Genomic DNA, 27,611 nt, shown 5'->3' with positions numbered 1-27,611 from the left:
AAAGTTGTAGAAAGGATACCCTAGCCCTTCTTAGTTTTTTAGCTGAGCAAGGACATAAGGTAAATAAACAAAAGTTATAATTGTGGAAAGCACAAGTAAAGTACTTGGGTTATTTAATTTCGCAGGCAGGTAGACAATTGGAGAATAAAAGAAAACAAGCAATTCTTGAGGCACCTATGCCTATGACTAATATGATGTCCTTTTTAGGTGTGACTAATTTTTGTAAAAGCTGGATCCCTAACTATGCTGAGGAAGTAGGGCCATTGACCACACTGATCTATGATACTCCCATGGTGGCTAAGAATAATATACAGTGAACAAATAAGGCAATACAAGCATTTATTAGAATTAAGCAATTGATAGCAGGATCCTCTGTTTTGGGTTTTCCGAACTATTCTAAGCCGTTTGTACAAATGGTTGATTGTAAGGGAGGATATATGACTTCGGTTCTGGTACAAGTACATGGGGATAAACAGAGGCCGATAGCTTTCTACTCCTCCAGATTAGATCCTGTTGCAAGGGCATTGCCGCATTGTGTTCAAGCTGTGGTGGCGGCCGCCATGGCAGTACAAGCCTCAGCATCATTAGTTTTGTTTCACCCATTACAATTGCGGGTTCCACATTCAGTAGCTACTATACTTTTGCAAGATAAGATAACCTTTTTATCTCCTAGTCGACATTTGTCGTGTATGACAGTGCTGCTGACACAGCCTCATATGACCATAGAAAGATGTACTATTAATCCGGCGACACTTTTGCCGACTCCAGAAGAAGGTACTCCACACGTTTGTTTAGAGAGTATTCATGACAAAGTACTTCCCCGACCAGATTTAACAGATATTCCGTTGATAGATTCTGATCTCGTTTTGTTTGTAGACGGATCAGCAAAGAAAGACACTGTAGGAAAAACACTAGTAGGGTATGCTGTCACCACAGAAACTGAAGTTTTGGAGGCAAAAGGATTGTCAAACATTTATTCTGCACAGGCAGCTGAGTAGGTGGCTTTGACTCAAGCTTGTACCTTAGGGGAGGGTAAAAAAGTGACAACTTATACAGATATAGTCAATATGCTTTCTCCACTGTACATGTTTTCGCTCAACTATGGAGGAATAGGGGAATGGTTACTGTGACAGGCAAACCAATAAATCACAGAGATTTAATTTTACAGTTGTTTGATGCAGTACAACTACCCCTTCAGATAGCAATATGTAAATGTTCAGCACATACCAACAGAAAAGATCCTGTCTCCAGGGGAAATGCCCTTGCTGATATGGCTGCAAAACAGGCAGCTCAAGAAAATGATTTGGAGCCCGGACACCTCTTAGACTTAGAAACACTAAAAGTAATGCAAACATTGATGACACAGAAGGAAAAATGTTGTTGGGTAAAATATGGTATCACTCAACAGAGTGGGTTGTATAGGGCATCAGATGGCAAAATGGTATTACCCTCAAACCTTTTTAGGTATGCGGCATTAGTTAGCCATGGACCTGCCCATGTAGGAGTACAGATGATGATTCAAGTAGTGTCTAAGGTGTTTTGGTGTAAAGAGTTTTCAACTTATGCAAAGCAATTCTGTTTATCTTGTTTATTATGTGCAAAGTATCATGCTCAAGGGGGAGTTAAAAAGTCTCAGCAGGCATTCCCTACCCCTCCATATCCATTTCACACACTTTGTATGGACTTTATTGAATTGACACCCTCAGAGGGAAAAAGGTTCTGTTTAGTCATTATTGATGCTTTTTCTAAATGGGTAGAAGCTTTTCCACTGAAGCATCCGAATGCACAAACAGTAGCAAAGCTTTTGACTATAGAAATAATTCCCCAATTTGGCCTACCAAGACGCATTTACAGTGATAATGGGTCTCATTTTGTTAACCAGATTGTTCAGAAATTGGGTCAAGTGTTTCAAATTGATCTCAAACATCATTGTGCTTACCATCCCCAATCCGCTGGACTGGTGGAAAGACAACGGTGTCTTGAAGAGTAAGCTCCGCAAACTAATGGCAGAAACACATAGGTCATGGACTGCGTGCCTTCCGTTGGCACTCCTGTACATGCAAATCTCACCTTCTTACAAAGGACTTACACCATTTGAACTTTTGTTTGGGAGACCATATTACGTCCCGCAGTGGCAAGGATAGTTGCCAGCGGAACGTGAGGGGGTGAGGATCTAGCAGATTATATGAAGAAGCTGCAAAATGTCAAATCTCTTGTAACCAATGACTCCCTTGCAGATTCCAGAAATGAAACCTTGTTAAGCGTGGCACCCGGGGACTGGGTGTGGATCCGAATTGTGAAGAGAAAGAATTGGTCATCCCTCAGGTGGGAAGGCCCATACCAAGTACTTATCTCGACACCTAGGGCTGTAAAGATCGCTGAGAGGACTTTGTGGATTCAGATCACCCACTGTAAAAAACTCAAGGCTCTTCCTTCTGCTATTGATATTGGTCAAACTCCACCGGACCTCTGAGCGCAAAGTCTGGCTACAAAGGGGGATTAGCCCAATAGGAGTTAGTTCGTCTCAAACCCAGTGAAGAAACCAACGGCGCGAGGTAGTCCTTAGGGAGGATGGCCACGTTCAACTGGTACTTGAACTGTCACATAATGATGATTTTGGTGGCGAAAGTAAATATGTCCATACGAGAAGGGACAGTTGCAAGAGAAAAAGGAATGGTGGTGCTGCAAGCGCAAACAGGTGTTAATACTGTGTTTAAGGTGAAACTTTGTGAAGGAATTTTGGACTGTTCTAAATGGAACAATGATAATTTCTTGACTCGTGCAAAATACTTGTGCAATAGAGACTGTACGTCCTGGTCAAGTGTTTGGTGGTCAAGAGATGTGAATGGATGGGAAACAAGTGGTGCAGTGATACCAGAGAAAGATAAAAGCAGGCAACAAAGAATAAAAATTGCGCATTTCCAAGGTACCGGAGTAGTTACTATAACCATTGTGTCACCACAAGAAAGTGATTCAGGAGTTTATGGAATCGGAGTGTCTCTTCCAACTAGAACTGATCCTTTGGAGACCCTCCAACTTAAAGTACAAAGCCTTAAGAATGCTACAAATAAAGCAGATTTTGCCTTCACAAAAGAAGAACAATTGTTACTAGAGACGGGATTCGTACACCATAATGAATGGTTATCTTGGGTTAGATATAGTACCCGAGAAGCACATCGTGAGAACTGTATTTCTTGTGCTGAAGGTAAACAGCAATTAGCAACAGTCCCATTGATGCAAGATGAAGGTAACCTAACGTGTCTGTTGAAATTACTCTTCAACAAAACTGAAGATAAGTGCAAAGATGAAACTCAGCGTTTTCCGGTCATAAGCAAAGTTGAGAAACCGCCTGCAGCGATTTCCTATCCAGGTTCGTATATGTGCATTTCCAGAGATGGCACAGGGAAAAATTATGGCAATATGGGACAGAACTATTGCAATGTTACTGTGAATGGCAATGAGAATCCATTTCTGGAGAACCAAACTCATAGTTTAGCAGATGTATGGTGGTTATGGGGAGACAACAAACTCAGATCAAGGCTTACGATTCCCTGGAGGGGAACCTGTGCACTTGTAAAGTTAATCCTGCCATTCTACATTTTCCCAGTTCCAGCAAGCAATTTCGTAAGAGAACCTGAAATAAAGCTGAAGTGGTTGAGTAGGAGAAAAAGAGAGGCACCGAAGCAATCTTTCGATAACAGTGTCTACATCAATAGCATTGGCATACCAAGAGGTGTACCTGATGAATACAAAGCAATAAACCAAATAGCAGCTGGTTTTACATCCATCTTTGTCTGGATTCAACCTAATAAGAATGTGGACTGGATCAACTACATTTACTATAACCAGCAGCGTTTTGTGAACTATACCAAAGATGCATTGAAAGGAATTACTGAACTGGAGGCCACTTCACAGGTGGCATGGCAGAATCAAATTGCGTTGGATATGCTCCTGGCCAAAGAAGGAGGAGTTTGCAAGATGTTTGGGACTTTCTGTTGTACATATATTCCAATGCGCCTGATGGAAGTATCACTCGAGCTTTGAAAGGTTTGGAGATGTTATCCGAAGAATTGGCAGAGAACTCTGGGGTAAATAATCTCTTTACAGACTTTCTACAAGCGTGGTTTGGAAAATGAGTCATCTCATCAGCAGTTTCCTGGTGTCATGTTGGAGTCACTGTGGCTATCGTGGTGGTATGTGGTTGTTGTTGTATACCCTGTATCAGAGGTCTTCTACAAAGACTGGTTAATACTGCTGTTACGAAGACGATGTACCAGCAATTGCAACAGACTGGTGAAAGTAAATACATTTAAATGTGACTCTTTACAAATGTTATTGAAGTTTAAAAATTTGTCTTGCCAATGAAGTAATGTAGGCAAAGAAAAGCTTAGTTTTTACCATATATTGCTGAAATAAAAGACAAATAAAAGTGTTTTCAGGGGGGGGCGGGGATGTTAAAAGAAAAAGTTTTAAAAACATACTGTTATTTGTCTTTTTCCTGTTCTTGCAAAATAAACATGTTATTTGTTGGGATATGCCTATCAAAGACGGGCCTCATCTGTGAACAAAATGCAGCATTGCTTATGAACCTGAATAATATCTGTTTTCTGCATTTCAGAATAGAGAGATTTGGTTATAGCTCAGTGAAGCCTGGGATAAGGACGCACGGCCGAGTAAAAGTTAATTTACTGGGGCAGGCTGTGTGTCCTGGAAAATTTGAGCTACCATTGTTGAATTGAACATTCTGTACTAGCTGTGGGTTTGAGGTAATTTGTGATAAACATGTTTATCCTATATGTTTTTCATAGCCAACTGTCAACGGTCAGAAATATAACAAAAAGTTGTTTTGCTTGCAGTATAAAAGTTGATGTCAGTAAACAAGTTGATCAGATCAGAGGAGTTGGCCAACATGCTGGGTTAATCTGGTTAACTGTTAATAAAGGAAAATTCATCACCTGAGACAGATGTGACTCGTTTGAATTTTTTCTTCTGACAAACAGGAATGCAAATTTGTCCACTGGCCTACTCATAAAATCCCAGCTTACTGTGTCAAATGCTTTCTCTGCATCAATGCACACTAAAAAAGAGGCATTTTCCTACATGCATTTTCCCTCTGGATCACTGTTCTATTAATCTTGCCAAATGTTTGCCTCCACTACACAAAAAACACACTGATCCATATCTTAATTCTGTCAACACCTTTGCCATTTTTTAGTTAAAACAGACAAACACTTTATATTCATGGATTAAAACTGAAATGGGTCTATGCGAGGCTGGATTGGATGGGTCTTTACCCACTTTGGGTAACACAGCCACCACAGATTTCTTCCAACATGCTACCATTTTCCCTCCATTTAAAATACTACTAAACAACAATTTCTAGCTCTTTATCACTTTCGTCTTTCCCAGCTTCCTAACTTCCACAGGAATACCATCCGTTCCTGAAGATTTCCCTGTAAATTGATTATACATCATTGTTTTATCTCATCTCCTTCCATCTTAACTATTAGTTGTTGTGCTTCATCCTTTTCTATTATTCCTCTGCTCAATACAAATTTTCATAATATTTATGAAATCAATTTAATACAGGATCTCTGGTTATTTTCAAGTTACAGACCTACAAAGTTTAGTGACAACCCCTGTCTACTTTCTGTTGCTCAATATGTTGCGTTAAAAGTTTTTGTGCTCTGGAGTTATAAAAAAATATGTGCAAAACTGCAATCTTTCTAAACTCATGCATATACTACTGCCTTATTTTCTGTTTACCAATCAGCTCAATAAAATTTTCCTTATTCTTAAATACTTTAACTTTTGTCAGCCCCTTTAAATAATTCCCATTATTCTTCAATCATATCTCTTTCACCTATTTCTACCGTTTTTAAACTGCCTTCTCATTTTATCCCACATTTTAATTATTCCTTCTAAAAAATGTCTATCTTCCAAATAACTTAAATAATTTTTACTACCCATTCCTCTATTTTAACAGGTAGGTGGGAAAGCACCATTTTCCTTCATTACTCTGCATTTTTATTGCAGTTTTTATTGGTACATAATCTAAAATAGCTATGGAGTGTGTGTCAAATCATGTAAAGCAATATTTCACAAAATGTGACTTATATTTTATACTTTCACATTTACTCACCAGTTTCAATGTTGCTCGTCTTTTCCTTATCTCCATCTCTCACTATTAGACTCTTGTTCAAATCCAAGATAGTCCTGATTCTACTAGTCAATTCATATGCTTTTTTTCTGTCTCTCAAGTATTTTCCTTTGGAACAGTGGAAAAGGTTTCATTGGCAAAGTCGTTTTATTACCAGAAGAATGAGAAGTGGAGTCTCCTTTTGTTTGCTGGCTCACTTTCTGTTGGACAAACTTTTTTATTTCCTCCTTAGCTTGTTCTGCATAAAAAACGTCTTTGATCCTCTACAAAAATACTCTGACAAGAGCTGGATACAGCAGTTTGGATCTCACATCTGCCTATCAATATTATCTGGATGCTGGGATAAATTTGCTTCTCTTATGCCTGGTGTACAGGGAATAATCATTTTCCACAAACACTCTGTCATCTCCAATATATACAATACTTTGCCGTTCCACCACAGTTTTGTAAGGATCAACTCCTCCTGCTGGAATGATTGCATCTTTACAAATACAGGTCTTGGATGCTTCCTCATGGTCAGATTTGGAGCATATACATGCTGTGCCCTTTCAATTAACACATCTTGTTGTGGCATACCAGTCCAGTTGCTTATCTGAGCTTTCATAAAATTAATACAATCTGTTATTTCCATTTTTTTCTAGTATAGCAGAAAGTTCTGTATTTTAAATCTGCTATTGTCTGAAACAGCTCTCCTTGAGAAGCCTCATAGTCAGCCTTTTCTTCATTTCAGCATCTGAATATTGCAGTTTTATCAGCCTATCTGTATAGTTAAAGTTTTTTCTATTTTTTCCAACTTTTTATTATTGGAGTTTAAAATAAATGAAACTTTGAAAGACTATATAATCTCCTGTGAGTACATTCGATTTTTTTCCTCTAAATTCATGAAAGCCATCTCTTAAACCAAAGCTGAAGCTTGAACAGCTTTTTGCTGAACAGATGCAAAATAATTCCCATCCAGTGGTTTTCTTCCCCCTTTCTAGATGAATTTTTATTTATTTATTTTTTTAGATTTGCCAAATTTCTTCTTTACTGGCATCCAAACACTATAGCCTGTAACCATATTTTACCCAGATATCAGTTTCCATGACACTTCTTTTTCTCATTTTCTGTTTTCACACCGGGAGAAACAAAATGAAGCTGCTGATGAGTGTGCAGTCATCTTGAAAGTTAAAAGGACTTGGTTTCTTGATCCCATACAAGTAAGAGGGGACCAACAAAGACTGCCAGTGAAATCATTTCCCTTGTTCCACGAGAAAATGCTTGAGTGACGCAGTGAAACCCAGCAGACAAGAATTAGGAGAAGCTTGAACTGAAACCACAGACTGGTACTACAAGAAGGTAAGGCATAGTAAGAAGATTGGCAGTTAGATGAGCTTACTGAACAGTGGCAGAAACAGGAAATATTAGCACCACTGTGAATTGCCCAAATTAGCGAAGCAGCAGAAAAACAAGGGGTTTGTTTTGTGCCAATCAGGAAGTTGGCAAATGAACCAGAAACTTGCATGGTGAGACTGAGAGAACTATACAATAACTAACAGTAAAGAGTGAAGGACCTTGTGAGTATAAACTTCACCATGTGCTGTTTGTTTTCAAATGTGTGAAAGCAAAGCATATGCATCTCATTTAGTTGTGCTTGCCCACTTCATGTTTATTTGAATTTACCTAGTTGTTGACTGGGTCAACCTAGTGGACAAATTGCTTCTTTTCAGGGGCAACCTGGGAGTGATGTCTGGTTACGTGACTGACTCAGAGTAAGAATATGCAAATGAAGGTGGATGAAATTGAACTGTGTAGTCTGGGTAGAGTTGCCACCCCTCCATTTTTTTTTCGGACTATCCGGAAATCAAACTGATTCTCCGTTAGTCCGAAAAACACTGTACAAACTCCCGTATTCTGTTTCAAAACGGAAACAGACTATTGGAGTTTGTAAATTGGCTGATTTACTATGCTTTTTTACAGAAACGCATAGTAAATCAGCCTAAAGCAGGCAGCGGGAATGGAAAAAGAGGGCATTTCTTGCCAGGCAATGTCACTGTGACATCACAAAATGGGTGGGATGTGGGCAGGAGAGGGGGTGTGATGGGCGGGGTTACTGGTGATGCAAGGGATGTGGCTTTACTCCAGTTTTAGCCACGATGAAAGGCGGCAACCCTAAGTCTGGGCACAGGGAGCAGCTTTTTACTAGCTCATGCTTTAGTTTTCTGCTGCAACTATGAGACATTAAACTGCCAGAAGTCATCCAGGTAATTGTAATAAAAACTCCAGCTGTTACAGCATTGACTGGCAACCAAAATTCTTTCTCCAAGTATGACATAACTAAATTTGCAAAGCTCAAGGCACATTTAGCACCAATTATCACACCTGTGCTTTGTTTAAAACTTGAATTTATGAGCATTTGCTTTGTGTAAGGAGCAAGAAAACTATGAATGCCTTATGCAGGCATATTCACAGAAACCCAGATCATAGTTTTAATTTTTTAGCTGTTGGTCAGGTTTTAAAAGATGACAGATGTTTTGTTACTGATGCATATTTGTTCAAAAGATAGTTGGAATTGCAACTTAAATTAGATGCAACAATACTTGGGCTTAATGAGGCTGCTTCAATTAGTTCACTTCTTAAACTAAAGTTTTTTAAGTGGCTAATTGATCTCATTTAGTTTGCTGTCATTCATTGGTGATTTTTCAGCACATGACTGTTTTATCTGTTATTTAAAGAATTTCTTGTCTGTGTTAAAGTCAGTTCTGATGAAGTCCTTGTAAAAAAATAGGATGAAAGCACTGAACTGTTTGGTTTGAATAAAGTATTTCTTCTACCAGTCTCTACAAGTCTCCACATTGTTAAACTGCTTGCCTCGGCCACATGTTGGTCAAAGGTCAGATTACTGCCTAAAGATGTTCCCAGATCCCTCACTACCGGATCTACTCTTAGGGGTGTCTTATCAAAGGAGAAGCCTGGGTGGCAGTTTTCTCAAAAGGCGCTATAAGGCATTTCTTGGCATTGAGCTTTATTCTGTGACTCTGGCACCAGTTATTTGTCTGAGTTAGACCCTCTTGTAAGATGTTTGTATCAAGGTGAAATCTATGATAGCTCCCAATTTTCAGTCATCTGTGAATGTGGTCGGTCAAATGCCCTTCATATTAACCTTTAACTCCAAGAAATAGATGTCAAATAGAAGTGGTCCCAGCACGGAGCCCTGAAGTACCCCACTAGTGACCGGTCTCTTAGTGGAAGTGGTATTACCAATCCTGAGTCCTCTCTGTGAGCCAACTGGCAATCCAGTGAGTTCTGTAGAGGTTTATGCCCAGTTTGGTGAGCTTGTTAACTATAACTGAGTGGGGTATTGTATCAACTGCCTTAGCCAGGTGTTTCCCCTCATCCATTGCCTTGTTGACCTTCTCAAAGAAGTCCACCAGCTTTAGTAGGAATGGCCTTCCCTTTACAAAACCATTGACCCAGGGCCAGTGCCTGAAGGTTGCCTATGTCTTTGCTGATCATGTCCATGATAATTCACTCCATGGCTTTTCAAATTAGACTAGTCACACTAATAGGTCTGTAGTCTCCTGGGTCAGTTGATAGCCCATCCTTGTGAAATGGGATAACCATTGCAGTCCTCCATTCTCACAAAGCCTGTTTTGTGGCTATTGTTGAAAAGTGACTGAAGTGGTCCTTATAGGTCCTGTTTCAAGCTATTTAGGAGGCATCCAGGATATTGTCAGGGCCCACTAAGGCTCTGTTTTTAGCTTTAGTGAGTGCCACCAGAACCTGCTCCATGTTAATAGTTGGGGGGTTGGGTTATGCTAGTAAGAACTTCATGGGAGAGGTAGGGGAGTGGTGGGTAAAGTTTGAGCTGAATTTGTCAGCCAGCAAATTCGCTATGTCACTCTGCTCAGTGAAGGTGGCAACAATGACCAAATGATCAATACACTGATGGGTGCTGCCTTTGAGGTTTTTGAACATAGCTATAGAAGGCCCTTTGGTTGCCTTTAGCCTACGAGGCTATCTTGATCTTGTAATCAGTCTTGTTGGACTTAATTAGCACTCTTAGTTTCCTGTGTAGTTTAATTAGGAGCTCCTATCATTATGGGAGTTGCTCTTCCTGATTTTAGCCATGACGTCTTCCCTCTTGTTATATACCCTGTTAAGGTTAATATTCTGCCAGTGGGGTTTGTTTTTATAATTTGTATTGGACTTACTTCCAGTAGGTATAGCAGCCTCTATACAGCCATTTACATAACTGTACAGGGTTGCTGTGAACTCTGGGTTGGGAGGACACTGTTGCTTGATACTATGTAGTTCTCTGTTACAGAGTTTCTGAGGTTACTTTGTTTATTTTGAAAGAGACAACTTTGTGGTATGACCTCACCAGCGAGGGTGTGACATGGGGGGGTGGGATGCAGCACTCTCCCATACTGGTGAGCACCAGGTCCAGTATGTATGAACCTCTGGTGGGTGTGCACACTATCTGGGGTCAATGGTATCTGTGTTAATACAGTCCACAAACTGTTGTACCTGAGAGTATGAGACAGTGTACAATTCCCAATCAATAGAGGGGTAAAGTCTCCCATGAATACAGTGTGTGGTTTAATGGTGAGTGTCTACAGTCAGTCTAGCTATGAGCTATGGGATTCTAGGGACATAGAAGGTGACCTATAGCTTGCTAGGATATGGTATGGGACTTCACCTATGGTGGCTTTCACATGGATAAATTACAGAGCATCATCCAGTTTAACCAACGTTAAGAGTTATGCTTGTTGCTAATACAGATTGACACTCCTCCACTATTAGTCTTGATCTGTGCAGCTGATGGGTCTAAATGTGCAGAAGGCACTTAAGCATTGCACTGCCTGAGTACTTTCTGCAGACTTAAACCATTTCTCAGTAACAGCACAGATGTCTGTATTCTCCAGAGTGATGAGCGCTGGAAGAGTATGAGTCTCTTGTTTAGCTCCTATCATTGAACATTAACACCTTTAGGTTTCTTTGAGTTTTATTTGCTACATCGGTAGGTTTGTCAGTCTGACATTGTCAAAAAAGGCTCTATGGTGATGGATAAAGTTTTAACCAGTATTTGGAAGCCTAGGGGAAAGAGATGCAGACCATCCTTTGCAAAGCAATGTGGTTTGCTAACTGTGTCCTCCCATGCTAACAAATATTGAATCCTGCTGGAAAGACACCAGAAACTAAGCCAATTACTGAAGTCAATAATCTTTTGTTTGTACTGTGGAACCCATCCTTCATGAAGATAGAATGCTGCTCAATGCAAGGCACATGCCTACCTAAGATGCATATTCATAAAGAGCTCAATAATGTATCTTTTCAGATAGTCCAGAGAAGTACATTTCAGGTCATTAAACTCACATGGACTATGATAGAATCATACCAGTAGTATAATAACTTGAGTGTATAAATAACTTGGTGGATCCTGGATCCAAATAAGCAACTAACTGTTACCTTCTCCCTATTCAGTGTGGTGAGTGGGGCATCTGCATGTCATACAATGGAGTCCCCTATGACAAGAGTCCTTGGCAATGTGTTGGCTTGCCTTATGGGCCTTGATCTTCAGAGTCCACTGGGAGTAGATGTATGTGTGGTGTTTTGAGCTGCTTTTGGCGAGTGCTTTAGTGATTGCTGTGGATAGGTGTTGCATTTATAGGCTTATGAGGTCTTTGATGATTGAAAAGATTGCTTTTTAGTGCCTCAACATAGGTTGGTCTGTGTGTGTGTGGTGGACACTATGTGCACTGGATGTACTGTGTGTTCTTAGCAACCTTACTTGTACACAAACTTTTTGCCTCCAATGAAAATGTTTAACTGCATCTCTTGCATACTGTGTTTGTTTCTTTAAGGATAAAATGGTTGTCTGTGAACATGAGACAATTGCTGCACTGTATCAGAATGTACATATCTACCAACCTGGCAACAGAGACATTTGGAAACTGCATATCCATGCTGTCCAAACCTGCATTTGGATGGGCTACTGTAGGTTGTGGACTAGGTTATACAGATGTCTCCTTGGCTGGCCTCTGGAGCGTGGCACTAGACTAGGTTAGATTGTGCTAAGATTTGATAGTAGTGCTGTTTAATGCACAGATTAGCTGATCTAAGCTTGTCTTAGCACAATGGCTTTGTTTTAGCCACACTAGGTGCAGGGTTTGATTTTCACATGGGGTAACTGGCTAGGCTTAAAATGTCCCACAAGGGCAGTTAGCCTAGTAATAATCTATGAACCTATGAACTAAGTTACAAGTTTTAGTTCTAAAGGAAGTTTTACAGATTTACTTTCTGGGTAGTTGTATCTGTAGAGGGCACTGCTAACCACCTGATGTAACAACGTCAAGAAAGATTGCTTTCAAGTGTCATGCTGCTACTTCTTCTTAAGGCTTTTCCTGGTTAGGGGTCACCACAGCGGATCACCTGTCCGCTCATGATTGGCAGTGGAGTTTTACAGTATCGAGTTGCCAACCCGGCGCCCAACCTTCCACAGAAGGCACACACACACTCACATAGGGCCAATTTAGAGTGTTCAATCCACCTACAGCATGTCTTTGGGATGTGGGAAGAAACCGAAGTACCCGGAGGAAACCCACGCAACCACAGGGAGGACATGCAGACTCCACACAGAAGGCATCCCAGCTGAGGATCAAACCGGAGAATATCTTGCTGTGAGGAGACAACCCTAACCACTGCACTACCGTGGCCGCCCTTCAAGTGTCATGCTACTATAAAACTTAAACTACCTTGACAAGTTAATTTCAAATATTACGAACCTTTAGAATGACTTAGGCAAAATCATCAATTAAAGCAAAACTAAAGCAGTAGCACTATAAACAGTTAAATGAAGTGCAAAACAGTAAAATAAAATTCTTATCTGCCAAGGACGGAGAAGCATCAGCTCAGAACCCCATCAAAGTGTGGTGAGGGTGCCAATGGCTGAGAGCTCTGGGAAAATGAGCAGCAGGCAAACTGTAGTAAGGGAGGTTTATGGAGTGCAAAACTCATTTGCTGGGTGGGCACTTAGTAACCACAAGAGAAGAGCAATGAGGAAGGAACTTAACATGTCAGATTACCATAAGGGGAGGATGCCAGAAACTCAGTTTTTTAAAACCACAATAAGGGAAGGGTGGGAGGGTTGGGAAAAAATTCAAACTGAAGCTCAAGTCCTATGGTTAGAATTTCAGAAATGTTTAGTTTAATGTCTCAGGTGGAGGAGGGAGTGACATTCAAAGCCTGCATTCTTCAACTGATCTGTTGACAGTGACAACGGTTTACTCTTATTTTGAGACAGTTATAGTTTAAAAAAGGAAATAAATGCAAGGAAAAATTAGTGTTAAAACTGAATACCTATTTCCCCAACAGCTATAACTTTAGAATATGCACAAAAGTAAAAAAACAAAAAACAAAAAAAAATACGGAAGTTGCATTTCTAAAAGAGAAAAGACTTGCTTGACATTTGCCTAGACACTAGAAACCCACTGGATCAGTCATCAAAGGTTCCCTTCTCTCAGCAGCAGTGAATGTCTGACCAATTTGAGTCCTTCCATAGCCCCACAATGCATTGCTCTCTGGGGACACTCCAGTTCAAGTCTCACCATACTAATAAACAAAGATCTGAAGGTGTAGAAGAATGAATAATAACACAAACAATTTCACAAATGTGCCAATTTACAAGACTGTGGTGCTCCTCAAGGCTCTTTCAGACAGAGCAATTTGGAAGAGGATAAGTGGAAGGGACTTTTCCAGTGTCTATGCAAATACTAACTAAATCTATAACTCTGGTAAGTTCATAACTTACATATTATATTGGTATTACCTGGACAATGGAAACATATTTATGTTGGTATTATCTGGACAATGGAAACCATTGAGACGGTGCTCAGCAGACTGCTGGGGATACTAAACCAAAATAACTGTGAGGATATAAGCCCCAAGGAGGCTATAGACCTGGGCAGAGTATCTAAACTGCAGTAATTTGAAAAAGTATACAAGGTAGGCCGTGTACCTGCATTATCAATGTTGTCCAGGGGCAAGGCTTGGCAGAATGCAGTAGTGCACCCTTGGTTTGTAGGGCAAAAATGTTATTACTGGAACAATAAGAGAATTAGCAAATTTTGCCACCTTTGTTTCCATCTCTAAAAAGAAAAAAAAGGACAAAAAAAGAAGTTATGTACCTACCATAACGTTCCATGTTAGTTGTCTTCATCTCGCCTTCTTTCTTACTGGCTAGGGATCGGAGTTGATCCTCGGCTCTGACTCAGCCATCTTCTATAGCTCGAGAGCTGTTTACTGGCTCGAGAATACCCCTTATCCCATGATGCTTAGCGATAGCTACCCAGATCTCGTTTGAAATAGCTAACCCTAGACACAGCTAGAGAATAAACCTGTCCAAACAAATAGGTTGAGCATACCTGTCATACTCTCTAAGTCAGTAGATGAAACAAACCAGAGAACACTCAGCCAGTGAAACCAGAACTCCTCTCGGTCCAATAGGACAGGGGGATGAAGGGTGAGATGCAAGAAAGAAGGCGAGATGAAGACAACTAACATGGAACATTATGGTAGGTACATAACTTCTTTATGTTAAGTTGTCTATCTCACCTTCGTTCTTGCTGGTTGGGACAGCGTCCCTAGCACCTACAATCCTGGGCGGCTCATTGGAACAGACTCTTCAGAACAGTGGAACCAAAGTCAGCTCTGCTCCTGGAGACCATATCTAGCTTGTAATGAGAAATAAAGGTATGAGGATTTGCCCACGTAGCAGCTGCACAGATAGAATCCATGGGCAACCTAGACTGGAAGGCTACAGAGGTGGTCAAGGCCCAAGTAGAATGACCTTTCAGTTTAATAGGTAACTCTTTGTTTCTTAATTGATAAATGAAAGTAATAGTGTGAGACAACCACCTGGATAAGGTCACCTTGGAAATTGGGAGACCTTGTTTGCCTAGAGCATAGGAAAGGAATAGTTGGTCTGACTTCCTTATTTCTTAGTCCTGTGCAGGTAAAAACGCAATGGTCTATGAACGTCCAATTGGTGCAATTTGTACTCTGCCTTGTTGGTGGGGTTAGGGAAAAACATAGGAAGGTCTATAGATTGGTTTACATTATTTTCTGAGCAGACTTTTGGAAGAAACGAAGGATTAGGCCTCAGAGCAACCCTGTCCTTATGAAAAAACAAATATGGAGGACGAACACAGAGACACGTCAGGCTGAAGTAATAGCTACCAGAAAAAGTGTCTTCCAAGATAGAAACTGAATGGAGCAGGATGCTGCTGGTTCAAAGGGGGGCAGAGTTAAGGAGGTTAGTACCAAATTAAGGTCCCAAGGAGGAGGGGGATCTCTCACTGGAGGTCTAAGGAGAGTAGTCCCTCTTAAAAAAGCTTTACAGAGCTTATGAGACATAATGTTTGAATTTGACAACCCAACATGAAAATTAGAAATGGCCGCTAATTGAACCCTGATTGTAGCAGAAGCGGACCCGGAATGAAAAAGTTGTGCTAGGAATTCCAGAATTTCGTGGACTGGGGCTGAAAAGGGATCTATGTTCCTAGCCTCTGCCCAACAAGAAAAACATTTCCATTTACTAGCATAGGTTTTTCTAGTTGTGGACTTGTGAGAGGAGACAATGATCTCACGTACAGCTGGGGAAATGCTGAGAAGCCTGACTAAGGTTGGAAGTGGAGCAACCAAGCTGTGAGCTGGAGTGTTTGTAGGGACGTATGCAACTTGCCTGATTGATGAATCAGTAGGTCTGGAATCGGATCCAGAGTCCAGGGCTGATCGAGAAGGTATTGGTGCAGGAACGGAAACCATATCTGTCGAGGCCAGTAGGGGGCAATGAAGATCATTTTGCAGCCCAACGATATTGCTTTCTGTATGAGTTTTGGAATCAGGGGAAATGGAGGAAAGGCATTAAGAAGTCCCCGAGGCCAATCGTGGACTAGAGCGTCTCTGGGTGAGTGACCTGGAAGCGGAAGAAGGGAGAAGTAGTTGCTGCATTTGCTGTTGAAGGGGGTGGCAAAAATATTGCAGCAAGGCTGTCCCTATTTGCGGAAGATAAGATCCGCAACTTCCTGATTTAGAGACCACTTGCTAGGCATGAGAATAGCTCTGCTGAGCCTGTACGCTATGACATTGGACCTCCCAGGGATGTGCATCGCAATCAGAAAACGTTGGGAGGAAATCGCCCATTGCCAGAGTTTGAGTGCTTCTCGACACAGGGGATAGGACCTGGTTCCTCCCTGCTTGTTGATGTACCACACCACTGACATGTTGTCCATTTGAATTTCAATGGTCCCAGAAGGAAGAGAGTCCTGAAGGGCTTGCAACGCTAGGAGCACGGCTCTCATTTCTAGGACGTTTATGTGCAGATGGTACTCATGAGGCTGCCAAGTGCCTTGGATTGTCCTGCCCTGATAATGCCCCCCCCCCACCCTATCAGGGAGGCATCTGTGGTCACTGTGGCAACCGGAGGGGGCTGAATGAAGGGTCTGCCCTGAGTCACTAGTGGGAAGACCATCCACCAGGAAAGGTGCCTTTTGCATGCTTCTGTAATCATGATCATGTGAGACATGGGCAACTGTTGGAAAGACCACTGTGTGAACAGAAGCCACTGAAGGATCCTCATGTGAAATTGGGCCAGTGGGATTAGAAGAATTGCTGCTGCCATGGAACCCAGAGTTTGAAGGATGAACCTGACTTGGATTCTTTTGCTCTGCATTAGAATTTGTACTTGCTGGCGAATTGTAGACACCCTTTCTGGTGGTAGCCTTGCGGACATGTTCCTTGTGTCTAAGTCTGCTCCTATATAGGTGATAGATTGACAGGGCAACAAGGCAGATTTTTCAAAGTTTATTGTAATGCCTAGCTGGGAGCAGATTGTGATTGTGTAGTCCCTGGCTTGCAGAAGTTGATGCCTGGTAGTAGCAGTGAGGAGCCAGTCATCTAGATATGGAAACACCTGGTATCCTAAAAGCCTCAGGTGAGCCGTGACCACTGCCATACATTTGGTGAACACCCTGGGGGCTGTGGTGAGACCAAAGGGCAGAGCTCTGAACTGGTAATGACTGGCTCCCAGTCAGAAGCAAAAAATCTCCTGGAGCGCCTATCCATTTTGATATGATAGTACGCATCCTGAAGATCTGTCGAGCACATCCAATTGTCCTGACCTAGAAAGGGTAGAATGGACTGTAGCGTGACCATCCGAAACTTTGTTCTTTGAACAGACCTGTTTAGTCCGCTGAGATCCAGAACCGGTCTCTAGTCCCCTGTCTTTTTTGGTGCCAAAAAGAACCTTGAGTAAGTTCCGGATCCATGCTGGTCTGCCGGGACTTCCTGGATGACTTTTTTTTTTTCTAGCAATTTTGAAACTTCTATTACTGCTTGGTCCCTCAGATTGGGTGGAACATCTGGAAGGGATTTCCTTGATGGTAAGGGGGGTTGACAGAAGGGAATTTTGTAACCTCTGGATATAATGGACCGTACCCATCTGTCTTACATTAAATTTTGCCAGGCTTTTGGGTACAGTGAAAGTCTTCCCCTGACTGCCTCCAGAGGCGGGCAGTTGGGCAACCGTTCAGGGATGCTGAAAAGGTTTATCAGAGAAAGATTCTCTGTTGCTCTGGTTTGGCGGAAACCCTCTGCCACGAGGGTGGCATCTGTTGTTATTGCTTCCCCCTCTGCCCCTGGAGGAAAAATCTCTACGTGTGTCAGGCAAGGGTCCCCGGGATTTTCGGAACCACATTTTACCACTCTTCTGACCCTTCGGGTATGTCTAGAAGGAGTGGAAAAACGGACTCCCATGGCAGAGAGAGTCTTGTCTTCTTGCTCACACCTAGTCAAAGTGTCCTTCAACCTGTGGTCCAAAAAGAAAGGAACCATCAAAGGGGGTGTTGGTGAATGATGCTCTAAAGGGTTCCACAAAATTACACAGCCACATCCATGCATGCCTCCTAAGGGCCACATCCATACCTGCGGCTCTACTTGCACCATCGGCTGCATAGGAAATGAGCCTCATGGAGGAGTTGACTACAGAATTAAGCGTCGCCAGCTGGGAAGCTACTTTAGCTTGAGCCCCCTCAGCTGATGGATCTTGAAGGGTACCTCCAAGCTCTTTAAGGAGATCCCACTGAAGCCAGGTAAAGTGGCATAAGTAGTTCAGTGACCTCATAGAAAAGGTCGCTGAAGCAAACATTCACTTCCCGTATCTGTCCATGGTCCTAGACTCCTTGTTAGGAGGCTTGGCAGATGAAGAGGTCTCCGCCAACTCTTTTTTGGTGGCTGCTGCTACCACCATGGGATCAACAGGAACACCTTTGGTAAGGAACTGTTTATCATGAGGTGCTGTGATGAACTTGCCAGGTCTCCTCAGAGTTGGTTCCACTGTATCCGGAGCTGACCAAGCCTTTCGAGCCACCACTGCCATAAGTGGATCGAAAGGCGGAGAAACCCAGGAGGTGGAAGGTCGGGAACCGAAAGCATCCAGGAATACAGACTCATCCTCGGTAGGGATAGGGATTCCAGTTCCCCCTCTATGTAAGCATTTCTAGGATGTCCGAGAAGGAAACATCTTCAGAGGGGGATCTTGGGTACCCTTCTGATTCATCTAAGTCTGTATCGGAAGTGACAGACTCAGGGGAGTCAATGTGCTTCCTCTTGCACTTCTTCTTACAAGGGGGCTCCTCTGAATGGTCAGGGGAGGCCTCGGAAGAAGAGGAAACACCCAATGGGGTGCCCTGGAGCGCCAGTTCCCCACGCTTGGGGTCTGGAGGAGGAGCAGAGGTTGTCATAGGCACTACAGGGGACGGAGCCAGTGGGGCCAATAGTGGAGCTGAGTCAGTGGCCAGCACACTCCTCATGACATTGAAGGCGTCCCTGCCATGATGCAGAGAAGACTCCAGTTCCGAGGAAATCGTAATCCTTCTCCGCACCGAGTGAGATGGCTCCGAGGCCGATGTAGGAGCTGAGCTCACCTACACCGAAGCTCCAAGAGGAAGAATGGGGTTGGACAAGGGTCCGATGCCACTCACCCCCTCGGAGCCGACGAGGGAGCCCCGGCGCCCAGATCTCTCGATGGACGGCACCATCGAGGGGATCGGATCTAACGACGGAACTGAAGGAAATAGAGTTAATGGAGCCAATGGTTCCACTACTCAAACCCCAACGAACTTCGGCTCCGAACTCAAGGGAGTCAGAGGAGGAACATCGATAGAAGTGGACGGAGCAGACACCTGTTGAGGAGGGCTGGACAACATCTTGGCAAGTGCCTGTGACTTTAGCAACCTACTGACCACTCTCTCCACATCGTGATCAGACAGCCTAGAGGATCGAGAGGAGTGAGAAGATCTGTGACTGCGCTCGCTCTGAAGCGCGGGAGACTGAGGAGCCGAATGCATCAATTCCAAGGAAGGGGACCTCAGCCTCTTGTGGCTCTGTGAAGGCTCCGAAGTTTCTGATGGAGCCGACAGGGAGATAGTCTCATCGGTGCCAGCCGGAACCGAAGTAGAAGGTAGAGTCTGAACCCAGAACGGCTGCGAACTTGGAGCCGACGGCTTGGTAGATTTAGGGGATTTCACAGGCTGAGAGGTCTTGGCTGGTGAATCCTGGGGCTTTAAAAGACCCCTAAGAATAAGCATATTCTTATGCTCCTGCAGAACTCTTGGGCTAAATGCATGGCAGATAGAACAAGAGTCCTGCAGGTGCATGGCGCCTAAACAATAGACGCAGGAAGTGTGCCCATCTATCAGAGACATATCCTGACAGCATGAGTCACACTTCTTGAACCCAGACACTTTGGATTCCTTTGACATCCTGGATAAAGGAAACAAGAAATACAACAATAGCTATCAAAGCAAAATACAGTCTACACAAAAACACACTATACTAGCAGACTAAAGCTAAAGGGTTTTTTTTTTAGATAAGAAAGCCTCTAACTTAAACTGCTAGCCTATGAAAGAAAGGTAGAAGGAAAGCCTCTAACCTACACGGCTAACCTGACAAGAAGAGAATAAGGGGGGGAGTGGGAGAACTCTCTAAGTTAAACGAGTTCTACAAGGCAGGGAAGGAGTGCTACAAATAAACACTAGCCAACAGAAAAAACAAGACTAAAAGTTAACAATACACCTGAAAAAGGACTATTTCTAAAGTAAGAATGTTGTATAAAAAACTTTATACGAGCCTGAGCCAGAAAAACGACACCTTGCAGCTGAGGCGGCAAACGAGATCTGGGTAGCTATCGCTAGGCATCATGGGATAAGGGGTAGCCTTGAGCCAGAAAACAGCTCTCAAGCTATAGAAGATGACCGAGTCAGAGCCAAGGATTGGCTCCAATCCCCAACCAGCAAGAACGAAGGTGAGATAGACAACTTAACATCAGTCATCTTTCCTAAAATATGGTCACGTTAAGATAAATTTGACCTGTCTATGCACATCCAAGCAATAAAGTCACTATTTACCTTTAATGAAAATGTTTGGGAAAAACATAGGCAAATGTACAGACTGCTTTAAAATGGCCTGCATGGCAAATTTAAGCACAAAAGAGAGTTTAGTTCTTAGGGATACCCTCCCCTTGTGAAATAATAAGCAGGGATACTTGCAGGGTAAAGCATGCAACTCTGATTTTAGCTGAAGTAATAACTATAAGGAAGATGGTGCTCCAAGACACAAACTTCATGTCAACTGTGTTGGGAAGGCACAAAAGAAGACAGTTTTTCTACAACAAAATTCAAATCTTATGAGGGGAGGGGGCTGTAGTGGGGGTCTGGGACAAAAAAAATACCCTTAAGGCGTGACTTTCAAAGCTTATGGAAGGCTAATGATATGGTAAAAATCTTAGACTGAAGGAGAAAATTGCTGCTAAATGTACTCTGATGGATAAACAGCTAGCTCCCTTCAGAAAAAAAAGGCTAATAGTTGAGGAATTAGGTCAGTAAGAGTCACTATTATGCTTGCTCACCCATAGACAGAACATAGTCCATTTACCTCTACAAAGCTTTTTTAGCTGAACATTTCTCAAAGGCTATGACCAAACCTTTCACTTGTGATGGGAGCATAGGGACCTAGCAATCACTGGAATTCAAGAAACCAAGTAATAACTGGACAGACTGTCCAGATTAGTCTGACCAGATAGGTGAAGCAAAAACTGAGAATGCTGTGGGAGAAGGAGATCTTCTCCTGAGTTGAGGTCATAAATGGGGAAACAAAACCTGGCATGACCTTGGTTTTGCAAGTCATGACCTACTGAAGTAATCTGGATAAGAGGGGGAAATGTATAAGGGAACCCTTGTAGCCAAACATGGGTGTATGTGTCTCTTGGGGGATTGTCCCTGTTGTATTTATCACTGTATGGCATGGCAAAAGGGTCACAACAAGCAACTCCCCACTTTAAAGATTTTTTGGGGTTATTAACTGTTATGAATCTGTCTGCTCAGCCTTCCATAATTATATTAGATTGGATGTGAGCTGCATTCCCATACCTGCATGGCTTCTGGACAAAGGGGATAAGAATGACTTATTCCCAGTTTGTTGATGTACCCTACAATTTCTATGATGTTAAACTGGATGGACACAGACAGGTGTCTGATGGCCTTCAATGTTAGGAAGACTGTTGTCACTTCCAACACTTGGCCTTGTCTGTCGTTCATGTCCCTTGCATAGTCCTGTTTAAGAAATGCCCTCCCCACACCAGTAAGAACATGCCCATGGTTAAGATGGTTTTGAGGACTGGTTGGGCAAAATCAGTTTCCAAACGAAGGTACACTGAATCCATCAGTGCAGACGTTGTTTACAGGTTTTTGGAGTTTTATGTTTTTCATCATGAATCCTGTTGCTTGATCTCATTGGACTTCATGGCTATTGCAGTACTGTCATGTGCAGTCTGATGTAAGGAACTATTTGAACAGACACGGCCACAAGACCTAACATTTTTAAAATGACTATGGCATCCGGGGTTGGATTTTACATCAGATCTTACTGCTTTAACAACTGCAGTTCTTTCTGAGGGAAATGATTGCAAACTGTCTTGAGGTGTCCAGCTGTCAATGTATAAATGTTAGGGACTGAGAAGGCTCCTGCTGGGATTTCGATAAGTTTACAGAGATCCTCAAGGAAAGGCATAGCTGGAGTAAATATTGCCTTGCAAAAACATATTGCCATTGTAGAATCAGTAATAAGCCAGTCATATACACAAGGGAATATTTTTATTCCCAAAAGATGCACCCAGGGGTTGTGGTTAGACCAAATGGCAGCACTCTGAACTGGTAGTCACTGGTTCCCGTCTCCCACATGAAAGTGTAGGAGTGTCAGGAATGGTTTGTGTATTCTGATAAGTAGATAAGCATCCTAAAAATCCAAGAAGCACATTTAATCTCCTTTCTGCAAGCAACACAATATGGATTATACTCTGACCATCTGGAATGACTACTTCTTCACATATCAATTCAGAAGACTAATATCTAGAATGGATCTGAGGTCCTGAGTCTGTCTGCGCACCAAAAACAACCTTGGGTAATAGCCAGACCCTCTCTGATTTGGTGGGAGTTTTAGAACGGCTCTTTTTTCTAAGAGGATGTCCACCTCCTGTTGTAACACCCTCTTCAGATGGGGTAGTATTGCTGGTGGGTAGGAGGGTAGATGTTTGGGCATTCTTAAGAATGGTACTGAGTAGCTTCTGGTTATAAACGTTCTCACCCAACTGTCTTGCATAATGGCCTGCACACAAAGGGGTGCAGGGAGAGATGTACTCTTGCTGCCTCCAGAGTAGGACAGTCAAGGAATTATTTGGGGTTGATATTATCTGGGTCTGGAAGGGGACCTGCAAATCCACTGCTGATGTGGGACCGCCACTGCCTCTCTAGCAGCAGCTGAAATAAGTGTTCCCCTCTCCTGTAGTGAAATCTACTGAAAGGCTAATGGTTCAGAGACTTTTGGCATTTTTGAAACCTAAGCTTACTGGCTCCATTTTGTACTCTTTAGAAACATTATTGGGGAGCCATGAACCTGACCTCAACAGGTGTCAGCACTTTGCTCTCCTGCTCACATTGCCGCAGCATGTCTACCTTAAAGTGTTCTACAAATTCAGTAAGGTGAAATCAGGCTTGATGCCACATTGTGATGCCTGAACCCACTGATCTAGCTGATCCATCCACTGTATTATATAACAGTTTTATTGCCAATGAAGTGAGAGAGTAGATGGTGGCGATTTATTTTCCATCTAGGTGATTTGTTCATATTAACTAATGTCACCAAATGGGCATGGCTATTTGCTGGTGAAAAGTGAGTTGTGGACCTGGCCTATTCTGACCTATATTAAAAAAGAAAAGCCAGCGCTAAACTCCTGGAATCAGGCAATCTTCATTTAATGTCCAAATTCAAGTTAGCAACATAACATAACCGTACACCAACATGGTTGTACCGGTTTCGATAAATCTTTCATCAGCAACCAAACATGATGTACAAAATAAAGACAAAAACTAACTTCCTGTCTCGCAACTTGTATAAACTTCATACAGGAAGCATGGACCGCCCTCTAGTGCATCAATAAAATAGTGCACTAGTTCAAAAATACATGAAATGTGTAACAAATGAACCCAGTTGTCCCAATTATATAAATGAGTATATAAACCCAAATATAACAACAAAAATATAACAACTATATGAATTGGATGCCTCAAAAATGATCATTCAAGCCAGGGAAAAATAGAGCCCCTAGTTTGATGATCCACATTTTCTCTTTATAAGTGAGCTTATCATGTAGAACATGGGATTGTACATGTCTGTCCTTGATGTGATCAATGACCATAAAACAAAAATTGCCCGTAGGGTGTTTAGAAATGTGTTTATATAATGAATTGGACTCCTTTTTGTTTTTAATATCACTAAGATGTTCCCCTATCCTAACTTTAAAAGGACGGAAAGTTTGTCCAACATAAAAAGCTCGACAATTGCACTTGGCCAAATAAATCACCCAAGATGTACTGCAATTGGCAAAACATAATATATCATAAACTTGTGGACAATTTTGTGAATAAAAAGTCCCACATTTCAACACCCTAGGGCAGTAGGTGCAATGACCACATGGATAGCATCCAAAAACAGGGCCTGTAAAAAGGTGAGCTTGAATAATGGAACATGTATCTCTGTAATAAACCTTCTTGTTCTTGTAATGACTAAAAAGAGAGCCCAAAGACCGCCGTTTCCGAAGTGAGTAATGACACCGGTCCCCTGCATATTTCTCTAAGACATTATCCGATTTTAACAGATAACAATACTTACGGATAATGTTCATGAATCCAACTGTATTCCTCCTATAAGTTGTAACCAATCTAAGCAAATCAGACTTGACATGATCCCGATTTTGATAGAATAATAAATCAGTTATATCTTGCTGATTTGCAAAACGATTGGCCCTCGTGATGTCACCCCCTACATAACCCCTACTTTTAAACCTGGTGATAAGATCCCTCCTGTGATGGTCATATGTGGAGAAACTGGAACAAATCCTTCTGACATGAAGGAATTGGGACTTGGGGATGTTCTTGATGACATGCTGGGGGTGGAAACTAGTGGCATGTAATAAGGTATTGAATTGAGGAAATTTTCTAAATATCTCACTCTCAAGAGTGTTGGTGTCCGTTCTTTTTACCAAAACATCCAAAAATGTAATTTCAGATCTAGAAAATGTCAACTTAAACTCAATCCCCCATATACTGCCATTTAGATAATCAAGGAATTCAAAAAGGAATTCCTCACTAGCTCTCCACACCATCCAGCAGTCATCAAGATACCTCCTCCAAATATCCATCTTGTTAATATAGATATTGTGACTGATGTCATAAATTACCTGGTCCTCCACATACGCCATAAATAAGTCTGCATAAATGGGGGCAAAAGAAACCCCCATAGCAGTGCCCTGTGTCTGCCAAAAACATCTGTCCTTAAAAAAGAACACATTGTGAATCAGGACCTGTTCAGTCATGCATACCAAGAGGGTATTAAAACCAGGCTTATAGATATTAACCTTATCCAACCAATATTGGTTCTTTTCTAAGGACAGATGTTTTTGGTAGACACAGGGCACTGCTATTGGGGCTTCTTTTGCTCCCATTTATGCAGACTTATTTATGGCGTATGTGGAGGACCAGGTAATTTATGACATCAGTCACAATATCTATATTAACAAGATGGATATTTGGAGGAAGTATCTTGATGACTGCTGGATGGTGTGGAGAGCTAGTGAGGAATTCCTTTTTGAATTGCTTGAGTATCTAAATGGCAATATATGGGGGATTGAGTTTAAGTTGACATTTTCTAGATCTGAAATTACGTTTTTGGATGTTTTGGTAAAAAGAACGGACACCAACACTCTTGAGAGTGAGATATTTAGAAAATTTCCTCAATTCAATACCTTATTACATGCCACTAGTTTCCACCCCCAGCATGTAACCAAGAACATCCCCAAGTCCCAATTCCTTCGTGTCAGAAGGATTTGTTCCAGTTCCTCCACATACGACCATCACAGGAGGGATCTTATCACTAGGTTTAAAAGTAGGGGTTATGTAGGGGGTGAAATCACAAGGGGCCAATCGTTTTGCAAATCAGCAAGATAGAACTGATTTATTATTCTACCAAAATCGGGATCATGTCAAGTCTGATTTGCTTAGATTGGTTACAACTTATGGGAGGAATACAGTTGGATTCATGAACATTATTCGTAAGTATTGGTATCTGTTAAAATCGGATAATGTCTTAGAGAAATATGTAGGGGACCGGTGTCATTACTCATTTTGGAAACGGCGGTCTTTGCGCTCTCTTTTTAGTCATTACAAGAAGGTTTATTACAGTGATACATGTTCCATTACTCAAGCTCACTTTTTACAGGCCCTGTTTTTGGATGCTATCCATGTGGTCATTGCACCTACTGCCCTAGGGTGTTGAAATGTGGGACTTTTTCTTCACAAAATTGTCCACAAGTTTATGATATATTATGTTTTGCCAATTGCAGTACATCTTGGGTGATTTATTTGGCCCAGTGCAATTGTCGAGCTTCTATGTTGGACAAACTTCCCGTCCTTTTAAAGTTAGGATAGGGGAACATCTTAGTGATATTAAAAACAAAAAGGGGTCCAGTTCATTATATAAACACATTTCTAAACACCCTACGGGCAATTTTTGTTTTATGGTCATTGATTACATCAAGGACAGACATGTACAATCCCATGTTCTACATAAGCTCACTTATAAAGAGAAAATGAGGATCATCAAACTAGGGGCTCTATTTTCCCCTGGCTTGAATGATCATCTTTGAGGCATCCAATTAATATAGTTGTTGTTATATTTTTGTTGTTATACTTGGGTTTATATACTCATTTATATAATTGGGACAACTGGGTTCATTTGTTACACATTTCATGTATTTCTGAACTAGTGCACTATTTTATTGATGTACTAGAGGGCGCTCTATGCTTCCTATATGAAGTTTATACAAGTTGCAAGACAGGAAGTTCGTTTTTGTCTATTTTGTACATCATGTTTGGTTGCTGATGAAGGATTTATCGAAACCGGTACAACCATGTTGGTGTACGGTTATGTTATGTTGCTGTCTTGAATTTGGACATTAAATGAAGATTGCCTGATTCCAGGAGTTTAGTGCTGGCTTTTCTTTTTTAACTTTGTTTTGTCCCCGATGCATGAAGGGTTCCCCACCGTGCGAATATGCGTTCCGCTACTTGACAATTGAGAGACCACTCGTAAGGGGTCAGAATGGTGCGACTGAGCTTGTCCGCTAGGATGTTGGACCGACCCGGAATGTGCGTTGCTATTAGAAAGCGGTTGGTGGAGATTGCCCATTCCCAAACTCTCATGGCTTCTTGACAAAGAGGGTAAGACCTTGTCCCCCCTTGCTTGTTGATGTACCAGACAACAGACATGTTGTCCGATTGAATTGCAATTGTTCCCAAGGGAAGAAAGTCCTGAAGTGCTAGCAACGCTAAGAGCACTGCTCTCATCTCTAGAACATTGATATGCAGTAAGGTCTCTGAATCGTTCCACGTGCCTTGGACGGTCCGGGCCGCAAAGTGCCCCCCCCACCCGAGGCGGGAGGCGTCCGTGGTCACCGTGGCGAGAGGGGGAGAAGCACAAAATGGGCGGCCTTTGTGGAGATCCGAGGAGTGGAGCCACCACAAGAGGGACCGCTTGCAAGCCTTGCTGATCGCTATGGGATGATGCATGGGGAGAGCAAGGTATGACCACTGTACTAAGAGCGTCCACTGTAGAATGCGCATATTGAGCCTGGCAAGAGGAAGAAGTGCTATAGCCGATGCCATGGACCCTAGAGCCCTCAGGACCAACTCCGCTTGAACAGAACTTGAATGGAGAATGGCCCGCACCTGGAGCTGCAGATTTAGAACTCTGTCCGCAGTGAGGAAGGCTCGTAAACTCCTTGTGTCTAGCCTGGCCCCTA

The 27,611-nt window shown here is 42.2% G+C and overlaps 1 protein-coding gene across 1 annotated transcript in view; it reads right to left on the bottom strand.

Moving 5' to 3' along the window:
* IGF2R (insulin like growth factor 2 receptor) overlaps positions 1 to 27,611 on the bottom strand; it is a 2,372,344-nt gene that overhangs the window by 1,497,423 nt on the left and 847,310 nt on the right. The gene's annotated exons all lie outside the window — the stretch shown is intronic.

The sequence above is a fragment of the Protopterus annectens genome, chromosome 1.part0 (genome assembly GCF_019279795.1).
Source record: "Protopterus annectens isolate FY-2018-M chromosome 1.part0, PAN1.0, whole genome shotgun sequence".
In the NCBI taxonomy this organism is placed as follows: domain Eukaryota; kingdom Metazoa; phylum Chordata; order Ceratodontiformes; family Protopteridae; genus Protopterus; species Protopterus annectens.
The sequence above is the reverse complement of the archived record's forward strand: the minus strand, read 5'-3'. Positions and strand labels throughout refer to the sequence as shown.